Here is an 8617-nt window from a genome sequence, read left to right as displayed (position 1 = left end):
TGAGAAATGAAGGATGAGAGCCTGAAGTCTGAGCCTGATTTTAAAGATGTATTGTATTGTTTTTTTTCCCATTATTCCTTGTTTGGTTGAGTAAAAAGCAGTTCACACCTATTATCAGTCAGAAGGTGTAATGAACTCTTTTTTTTCCAGAACTTTCTCACAGCTGCAGTTTCAGGATTAATGCCGCCCAATTGTTTAGCCGAACAGGAAAATGAATTTCCCACCGTCGTGACGTTGTCTTGTCATGGGAGCCAGTCAGGAACACACAGGTCTAAATATGAAGACAACAGTTTTTATCTCTGTTTAGACGGAAGGGATACTCTAGTAGCCTGTGAACTGCCTGGAAGACTCAAATAGCTGTTTTCTTTAAAGAGAGGGATTAAGTAGATAAGCAAATAGTCACAGAGCCTGTAATTTAAAAAAGTCCTTCTAAATTTTTTGGGAAGTGAAAGGGGAATTCTGAACATAAATCAGAGATATCCTTGATCTCGCAGGCGTATAGGTGAGACGGTAACAGAAAGCCTGTTTATAACTAGACGCTAAGGACCTTAATCACAGAAAACAAAACATTTACTTCCTCTGAAATGTGTACGTGCTCCTGGGAAAAGCAGCACAGTATGTTCTCCATGTTTGTGCAGGTTCTTTTTTGATTGCTGTACATTTTGCCAAAAGAAACAATTGAACTCAGTTACAGTTTTCAGCAAAAATTTACATACAATAATGTTTTTCTTTGCAAAAACCATGATGCTGTGCACAACAGCGTGGGTTAAAAAAAGTTCTCTGACAGACAAATCACAGCTTTTCCATCCTGCATGAATGTGTTTGAATCTTCTTTTGTTATTATTTAGTTATTTCTTCAGTATGTTGCATTATGCTAACCTGCTGTCTTTGTTTGTACTGAAAATGTTAATGTAAGGGTGCATGACTCACTACTACAGACCAAACCTAAAGTAACCTTAACCTGAACCTGAAGTATATTCTCTATATTTATAGATGAATGACATAACTTCATGCAAAAAATCTTTATGCAACACATCAGCAGAAATATTGTAATTCTGTGTGCTTAGCTATATTTGCATGAGACACATCAGAGACTGTGGTGTGCCGTTATTTGCAGCTACCAAGGATAAGCAAGCTGCTGCAAGATATTGTAGATATTTATCATGAAAAACACACAGGGCTGAAATTTTTTTCCTTTTTTAATAGCTTTTTACTGTTTAAGGTGCTGCTGTTTAACACAGCTGCTCTCAAATTGTGGGGAGTTCCCACTGATTAAGCACTGATAAACAGGAGAAAAAAATATATGATGTGAAACCAAGCCACATTTTTGTAGGGGAATAAAAATAATTATGTTTTTATTTCATCCTCCAATTTTTTTTTCCATGGCAGAAACCAATAAACAAAAAGAAGAAGGAAAGAAACAAAGACCCCCGAGAACTTTAGTGTCATTGTTATACGTAAATGAGAGGTGTGTGAATTTGTTCTTACTGCCACATCCTCCTCCAAAGTGCTGAGCTAAACTCCTCAGGTGCTTCATTGTCCCACACGCTAGCAGGTTTCCTTACTCTTTGTGTGGCACTGTGTCACGAGCTTCCACACTGTTCTCATGCAGACATCACACAGCGACACACAGAACAACGCTAATCCTCACCCTTCCTTCTCTCTTACACAAACTACAATTATGTGATTATGTTCACAAACAAGCAGCTCACACACTCACACACACGTTATTGGTTCCTTGCCACTGTGTTGTCCAAACTTTGAGGACTTTTGGAGACATTAAATCTTACAATAATAATCCCGGGGCACATCAAAGTTCCGTGTAAACAGCTATTTTCAAGAAAATATTTTCCTTATGAAGATATACAGTGGGAAAAGGAGTAAAAAGAACACAGTGAGTAAATTTGTCTCTACAGAGTTAGAAACAGGGGAAGAAATAGTCCTTGATGAGAGGAGTACAAAGTCCCCCTTGGTCCTCCAAAGTGACCTTGCACTGGTTAAATCTATATTAGTAACCCCAGCTCACAAACTTGACATGGAGCAATTTCATTCCCATGACTGGGCTGCAGATATTTACCCACAATCCCACAGGATCATGGAGCTCGTTTGTGCCAACAGCACGGTACAACTTTGCCCTCTGTCATCACATCCCTCTTATCAAAGTTACATCACAAGAGAGTAGATTTGACAGTGAGTGGAAAGCAGGTGCTGACAGAAAAGATGGCATGATGCAGACTGAAGGAAAACATTCAAAATAATGCAGCTGGTGTGTTATTTATGGTTTTCATTTATCCAAAAAAAGAAGGGGGAAACACAGTATTTTCCTTATCAACGTTTAATCATCGAATACCACCATTTTCCATGACAGCAGATGACTGAATCTACTTTAAGTCAAATGCCACATATATTTCATAGCTTTGGGTGTATATAGCTATTGCTATGGAAATCATTCCCCTTAAAGGCATTGCTTCTGCCTATTTGATTCGAATGTTATAAGCAAATTTTAATGCCCAAGACACCTACTGCACTGCATATTGCATTCATAGACTGTAAATAAAAGATGTAGTAGTCACTGTGAGGTCAGCTGACAATCTGATCTTGAAGCCTCGAGCTGAGTATTCTGTATATATAACATCTGGTTTTACAGTAAAAGGTATATCTTTAAAACCAGATGTTAAAAAAACATGAATGAATACCTTGCTTTATTGTTATTTATGACCATAAGGACCATAAATTACAAAGTGAACATCCTGTTTTAGTCAGTCACACTTTCAATGAAGGACTTAACCATAAAACCTACAGTAAAGTGTTTTCAGAGGTTACGGATGAAGCATAGACTTCTATACAAATGGACTTTTTTTAAACAAGAGAGTCGCCCCTGGGTGGACACTAGAAAAATGGAGGCTGAAGTTTAATTAGTTAAATTTGTCACACCATGAAACTACATCCATCTTTTGGATACAGTTTTATACAATGAACGCTCTCATTATTAGTTGGTATAGATAAAAAGTACTGGTGTTGCTAGGGGGCGCTGTCGCTAATGAACTAATAATCATCCTTTTTTCATTCTTTTTCATTTTAGCAATACTAATAATTAAAAGGCTTTTTTAAAAGCTCCGTTTTTCAAACTGCAGTATACGATTTTAAAAGGAAAGCTGTTGCACTCTGACCAGATTTGTCCTTAACTTACAGTAATGAACCACACCCTGACTTTCAGGCAGAGAGCTTTCACTGGCGACTCATGCTATACCTTTTTCGCTCCATTTCCTTTCTCCATTTAATGTCTCAGAAATGTGAGCACGAGAGAGGTTGGGCTGTGTAACTCCATAAAAAGAAGAGTGGGAATGCCAAAACTGAACCCAAATGGGCTGTGAGTGGGAAAAGGTGACACACCTAACCGTGATGTTAGGTGGCGGCTGTTCTCCTCCAGGAAGTGACTCAATGGTGCAGATTTTTGGTACCGTTCAGTGACATCATTGTGTCAAATCTGGCATCAATAAATGGGGTTTTGTGTGGCACATGTAAGTGACTTCAAGGCTCTTTTGTTTTACAATAATCAAGAGATATTAATGGCACGTTGTCACTGCTCTTTTTGGAAATTTTTAAGGACCAAAACAGGCCTTCTACTACATCTGTAACATATTCATATATTTCACTAGTTTTGTGTTTCATTTTACAATTGTTTAAACCACCTTTGGGAATTTCACAGGCCTGGACCTCTGACACATGGCATGGCCAGTGTTGTGTGGGAGTGACATGCTCCTGGCTAAAGCTGGAATATTAAGGCAGAAAACAGAGAATGGAAGACTTAAAGACAGAACGAGAAGGAGAGACAGGGAAAGAAAAAAAGGTGAAATACATTTTAAGTGAGGGGGAGAAACCCAGTAAGAAATACGGAAGAAGTGAAGAAGTTTGGGGGAGAAGTGGAATTTCACTCCCTTGGGAAATTCTAATAAGCGAAAGGCCACACAGTTCCCAAACTCACTTAAACACAGCATGTTTTTTCCCTCTGGCTGCACTAATATTGCGAAGTTAACATTTTAAGTAACATATAATCCCCTTGAGAAGCCTTTGCATCCTCTGAACACAGCCTCTGATATTACTTTTTCCATTATTCTACATGCTTTTCACTCATTATTGCAGAGACTTCACACAATGTAAACAGTGGAGGCCTTTCCCATAAAGGTAGCATAGTGTGGTATGCAGAGTTCCCTGCGGTAATTATCAGATATTTAGGGAACAAAGGAACTGTATTTTCTGCCTGAGCACATTCAGAGGTGTGTCATACCATGTCTTCAGCCACAACAAGATAAATGCACTGCTGAAGGAAAGAAATCTGCACTGTGGTAGCGGTATCACCATTTTTCTGTAGAATCTGTAAAATGCAAACTGTGTTCAACCAAGAAATTAGTCCCCGTTTTGTCACCTCAGCAGCAGCTGTGAGCGCTGTCTTTACTTAAGCCTTCGCGGTCCCATGTATCAACATCAACATTTATTGAAGACAGAGAATAAAACATTAAATGTGCTTCTTATAGTCAGGCATATTATTGACTCACGTCCCTGAGCTATTCACTCGGCAGACTTTGTGACTCGATCATCAAGTGAACTTCCTGTGTTGCTCCCAACAGACTCGCTATGTGTAGGGCATTATGGCACTGACTGCACCTGCATGATGAAAGCAACAGTTACATAAGGTCCATCTGGATGTATAGTGATTAGCCAAAACATTTACACAAGTGACAGATGAAGTGTATAATATTGTTCACCTTGTCCCAGTGCAAGGTTCTGTGAGAATCCACAGGTTTCTGCATTTACTTCAAAGTCACATAACACGTAAAATCTCATATTAAATATGGTTGCAAGCACAGCTGCTGCACTTTCATGTAGCAGCAGCCTCCTGTAGCTGATCACCAAAACCTGCCTCATCACCAAAAACTGTTCAGGATCACAACAAAGGCACCCAAGTAACCCAAACATCCCATATTAAAATCCCACAGCATGCAGAGGAGGCCCCATAAGCAAGTCTTACCGCTTGGCAGCCTTCCGGAAATATCTCTGGTCACTTAGTGTAGGGTAGTTTCCTTTATAATTTCACCTGGATATAAAACCTACATAACAGAGTCATCAGATATATCGATTAAAAATTTTAAAAATGTTTTCTGACTTGGAACTATATTCAGTTTTTCTACCACCATTTTTAGTGATTTATAATTCTGCAGATTTCAAATCAGCATACTTTGATGTCATTTCTCTCTGGTACGATGCCTTTTGTTCCCTGTCCATGCTCTGAAACATCCATCCGTCCATCTTCTTCTGCATATCTAATTCAGGGTCACAGTGGGGCTGGAGCCATTCCATAGGGTGGGGTACACCCTATACATTTTTCCGGTCGATGGGCTAACACAGAGAGACAGACAACATTTCGCACTCACATTCACACCTAGAGCCAATTTAGAATCCCCTGTTAACCTAACCCCACTAACTGTATTTGGAGTAATGGAGTTTGTAGGGTTTTTATGCTGGAATATCTGGAAAGGATCCACAAAGGGAAAACAAACAAGCACACATAGCTCCACAGACAAAAGGTCCCAGCCAGACTGTGCAGGCAACAGTGCTAACCATCGTATCACTGTGCTGCCCACCAACAGGTGTAACAGTCAACATCTTTTTCCACATGTGAGTACTCCGTAGTGAGCTATTAATGTTTATTCAACATTATTTTGTTGCTTTAACTTCCTGTCATTACAATAACACCAGATTTCTGTTGTATTTAGGAAATTATAGTACTAATAAACAATGTTTACCAATGCAACCACGTGAAAGCCTTTTATGAATCAGATGAAAGCAATCATTATACTTATTCATCTATTTATTGTCAAACCTACAGGGAGTCATTGGAAACGGGTAAAAAAAAACAGTCGAAAAACCCCTGGTATACAGAATACACGTGATGTTTTACATGAAAAAAAAACAGTTGTGAGCTAATTGGTTACTTGCTAAAATGTTTTAAGTATAAAGGTAAGAAATTAGATTTGTTTCTGAAAATCTTCTGCTTATGTCTATATCGATCGGTAAAGTTAGAAATGATTTTTTTTTTAATTTAAAAAAGAGCTATTCCATTTAAAAAAAACTTTGAATTTGATGTTCTTAACTAAACAACCCATTCATTCCTAGGTTCCTGAGTTTCAAAAGAGATGATGGGTAAAGGAAAACAAACAAGATTCAATCAAGATTCACTGTGAAGCAAAGGCAGCAGGCTGAAAAATCAGAGTCAAAGCAGCAGGGCCAAAATGGAGCTGGAGCAACAAACACTGGTACAACTTTGTCTTTGGGAATTTAATTCAACCCCCATTGTAAACAAAAGGAGGAAGTGGCGCTGTGTGACTGGTTTGCAAGGACTTCCTGTTTGTGACTGTGTGTCCAAAAACAGAACCGGGGTCTGGACCTCCCACGACTCTTCATTCTGGGCCAGAGAACCACTGACCCACTGCGTCTGGCTGTCCGCACATTGTGCTTACGTAGCCAGGGTGCCACCACAATACTGGGAAGCAGCTGCAGATGACATAAAAGTGACAAACTGTTAATGCCATTCAACAGCTACCATTAGTGCAATTAGCTTAACGGGCAGTAGCAGAGGAAATGGCCCAAATGGTGTTTTAACTTACTGGGTCAGAAGATTTGATAGGTTGATATCCCTAATAGGTATCAGAAGCATTGAGTTTCCTTATTGTATATTGTTGAACATGTAGACCGTTCGGCATGGTTGTAAAACTAAAACTGCTGACTGTTCTACCTGGGATACTAGAGTCACTGTTAGAACACATCTAAGGAACATAACAAGAAAGCTAAAGAGCAACAAATCATTTATGTACCAGAACAAATCACCTTTCTGTTTTACCAGCTGTAAGATCCCTGTTAGGGTGGTATAGATCCATGTTTACACTACTTGGCTCTATCACAGAGCGCTGTGAATAATTACAAGTGAAATTTTTCTTACTCACCCTTGCATCTTGGATGAAAAGTGGGATAGTCCTCTTGTCCTCCTACATTCTCTTGTTTTTACTAGAAAGTTTAATATTTATGTATTTGCAATCAGTCTTGCGGGACAAAGAGTAGAGCATATTCATATTATGCTCTCTGAATCTGTTTGACCCCTAAAGTTTAGTTAGTTGGACCATTCTGTCAGTTATACACCTTCATCTGCAAGTCTAAATCTACTTGGGTTCACATCACATAAGTTTTATTATCACACACTGAGTGTAATCGGCCCTTCACACTCGCCATTCTAACCTCTCACATGTGCCACTGATGAAAACAGGGGTGACTTTTTTTAACATACATACATATAAACACAGAAAATACAGTTTCGTTGTTTCCTGTTTTGGCTTTGTGGATGGAGGTTTTGTCTAAGTAGAGATAACTATCATTCAGGAGATTATTCCAGTAGGCGCTGGTATCCTCTGCACTGGTACAAATGGTTCCGTTCAGTTCAATTCAATTTTATTTATTCAACAACAACAGTTGTGATTTGGTGCTTTATATTGTAAGGTAGACAGTACATTCAGAGTTGTGGTGATGCCACTGTTTGCACATAATATGGGTGATGTGGCGATCATAATGGTGCTGCAAGGATCCCTGTGCATGTCTCGTAATTTGTTTGTGAAAACACAAACGTGCATCCTTGGTCAGGACTTCAAGCTGACTTCAAAGCGTAATAACAGCAATGACTACTCAGCCATCGTGTCTCCAGCTCTGAGATGCATGCAACATAGTAAAACCACTCCTTTAAGTGGAGCTTATACTCCATTGCAGGCAACTGCATGAGCAGCTGTTTGATTGCTTAAGCACAATCTCATCTCACATCCTCCCTCGTTTACCATATTTTTACATGAACAATTGGCTAAACAATGAAAACACTGTAAGGTTTGTGGGCACTGTGTAGTAGTCATACTAGTCAAATAAACTAGACTTTAGGGGTCAACCGTACTGAGAGCACTGGTACAGAGAGCATAGTGTAAGTATGCTCTAAGTGGTCCAGAGAATTAGGAGCAGAAGTCTAATTTAGCACAGGTGGTTTGGCTTAGTTTATTACTCCATCTCCTTTATCTGCAGTAGCAAGCTGGAACACAGGCCCTAAAGAAAGACAGCAGGAAATGAGCAGGAACTGGGTGTAGTTGCTCAACCAATCCGGTATTGAGGACATTTAAGCTAAGCTCAAGAAAGCCTGAGTACTTAGGAGAGTACACAATTTGCATTTAAATTAGGCTTAGGGTTAAAGAATATCACATTTCACCTGTGTATACTCTATCCTCTGAGGGAAAACCATGATTCCCTATTATTAACCTACACTGTAGGTCATTTTTAAATGATGCATCATTTACAAGGTAAACATAGGTGGTTAAATTCCAAGATGCCATTATTGTTTCTAATTCTACATGAAATTGCCGCAGTTTTCCAAAGATTAAGACATTTTCCAAACTACCCCAACAATACTCTTGGTACTAGACCCTCAGCTTCCTTTAACCTTGCTACTGCAGGAAAGCAGGAGCCAAAGACTCGGGTCTGCATTTCCTCACATTGGGCGACATAATCTACAATTCAGCATTAAAGTCAGTAA

Source organism: Haplochromis burtoni, unplaced genomic scaffold, assembly GCF_018398535.1.
Source record: "Haplochromis burtoni strain Fernald_Lab_line unplaced genomic scaffold, NCSU_Asbu1 Contig_111, whole genome shotgun sequence".
Lineage (NCBI taxonomy): Eukaryota > Metazoa > Chordata > Actinopteri > Cichliformes > Cichlidae > Haplochromis > Haplochromis burtoni.
The sequence above is the reverse complement of the archived record's forward strand: the minus strand, read 5'-3'. Positions refer to the sequence as shown.